General features: G+C 35.5%; 1 long non-coding RNA gene across 1 annotated transcript; it reads right to left on the reverse strand.

Annotated features, from left to right (window-relative positions):
• Nucleotides 1–248: 248 nt before the first annotated feature.
• Nucleotides 249–1850, reverse strand: LOC115446347. The gene is made up of 2 exons (XR_003938908.2): nt 1726–1850; nt 249–542 (listed from the first exon to the last, which is right to left on the reverse strand). It is a non-coding gene; the product is annotated as an uncharacterized LOC115446347 (long non-coding RNA).
• Between the last annotated feature and the right edge of the window lie 284 nt (nt 1851–2134).

Genomic DNA, 2134 nt, shown 5'->3' on the forward strand with positions numbered 1-2134 from the left:
CGCTCGGATAGCGATCACCGTACACAAGGTGTTAAAACCTGCCACAGAGCCTCATATAAGTATATCGTGTTCCGCGATTAGTCTGTATATATCCGGTTCCAATAGACTGGCATAATTATGTCGACTGCTGAGGGGTAATCATGATGTCAGTCGACATTCTATTGGACCAAAATCTTACCATTAGGTGCAGTAGGATTGCCTTGTCTTGCCCGTAAAAAATAAATGAGGTATTTCAACTGAAAACCAGGTTTTTGTGCAGCCAATTATAATATACTTAGTACACCAACTTAGTGTCCGTACGTCACCTGGGTCCTGGGAAAATCAGCGCTACAGTATCAGTCATGCTGGTACTGCAGCGAGAAGCTGAATGAGGGTTCCCAGTGTTGGCACAATGGGTATAATTTTGTACTTTTTCTTTAAGTATATGTTTTGTTTGTCTCTGCTTGTATTGTACATGTTATATTGTTATTGTCCCAATAATAAATCTTTCTTTCTTTCTATACTTCTGTACTACAAAAGCAACCAAAGCAACTTGCAATGCCCTGAAAATCAATTTGTTTTACTTAATATCCATTATTAGAACACATACAAAGATCTTATCGACAAAGGAGTTTAAATATATTATGGTAAATATTACATTTACTCTTCAATAAATTTTACAAGTAAAGTCTCAGAGAGACGAATGCTGTGTACTGTTTTGAGTTACGCGTAACATCAAGCGAGCGCTTTGCTCTTCTTTTCATTAATATAAAGATGATTTGAAGTGTAAATTTAAAATCATTAGACCACTATTAGAATAAATATATGAAAAAATATACCGATATCATTTCGTGAGACCGCACCTCAAAAATCATAACTCCAAGAGCTTTTAAACCAAATAAATGGTTAATGCGACCTGGGCTTGATTCCTGAACTCCGCCGTTAAACACGCAGTTAAAATTTATACCTCATTGGGGAAGAGTTATGGTATTTAATTGACTGTACTTTTTAGCTTTCATTACGTGCATATATTTGTATTTGCACCCAATAAAATACCGACAATCGGACATGTGGTGAAAAAACCAGATGAGTGACTAGTCATAATTAGCATTCCAGAGTCAGTTGGGCAATGTCTTTGTATCCTATGAGTAGCTTATGGCCTTGGCTTCGCCCGCGCTAAAAATTTTTTCAGGATGACATATAGCCTAAAGCGCTTAGGAATCATTACTCCGGGTAGGAAGTAGAATTATCTTAAAGGTACATTTACTTTCCTATTGGTGAAAAAAATCAAAATCGGTTTCTAAGTTCTTGAGATCGGCGTGTTTAAAGAAACAATGAAACATAGTAACAGGCTAACATCTGTATATTATAGATATTGAAGAAAAAAATAATATTTGATAGAGGAACAGAAGCTAAAATAGTAGTTTTTAGAATTTTTGTCTGTCTAATTGTACACGCAACTATTGAATACAGTTTTCACCGATATATTGCTAGAGATATGGCTTACAATATGGGCTCCATTTTATTCCGGGAAAATATAAAGTCAGACTTTTATCCCAAAAAAACTTTTTCACGTGGGCATAGCTGCGCACAAAAATTAGTTTGCTATAGATTGTGTTTACAAAAAAAGATAATGACATTATTAATATTTTTCCAAGTCAGGGAAAACTTTTAAGAATCTATCGGAAAACCTTTTTGTTCATTACATACACTGCATCAGTTGAATTTTGCAATCAAATTACTTACCAAGCATGTCAGCAATATTGAATCGAAAACATTTGATTTATCTCCACGTTTAGCATATTCTTCATTGGAATATCTTACTTTGAATTGCAAATATTGTTCAAAATTCGACTTGCATCGGTTCATGCAGTCCTAGTAATTTTTCTAAAATTATACGTTGTTCGGTCTGTTATTTGAGTATTAGCATTATTGTCGGTCTAGACGGCTTCGGTCGATTATTATCCAAGAAACGGTAGTAGTAGTGACTCGGGATCCTTGAGTGTAGCTTAGAAATTATACTTATATAATATAATAATATCAGCCCTGTATTATATACTGTCCCGCTGTTTGGCACGGGCGTCCTCTACTACTGAGAGAGATTTGGCCTTAGTCCACCACGCTGGCCTAGTGCGGATTGGTAGACTTCAAACAC

This window comes from Manduca sexta, chromosome 8, assembly GCF_014839805.1.
Source record: "Manduca sexta isolate Smith_Timp_Sample1 chromosome 8, JHU_Msex_v1.0, whole genome shotgun sequence".
Taxonomy (NCBI): domain Eukaryota; kingdom Metazoa; phylum Arthropoda; class Insecta; order Lepidoptera; family Sphingidae; genus Manduca; species Manduca sexta.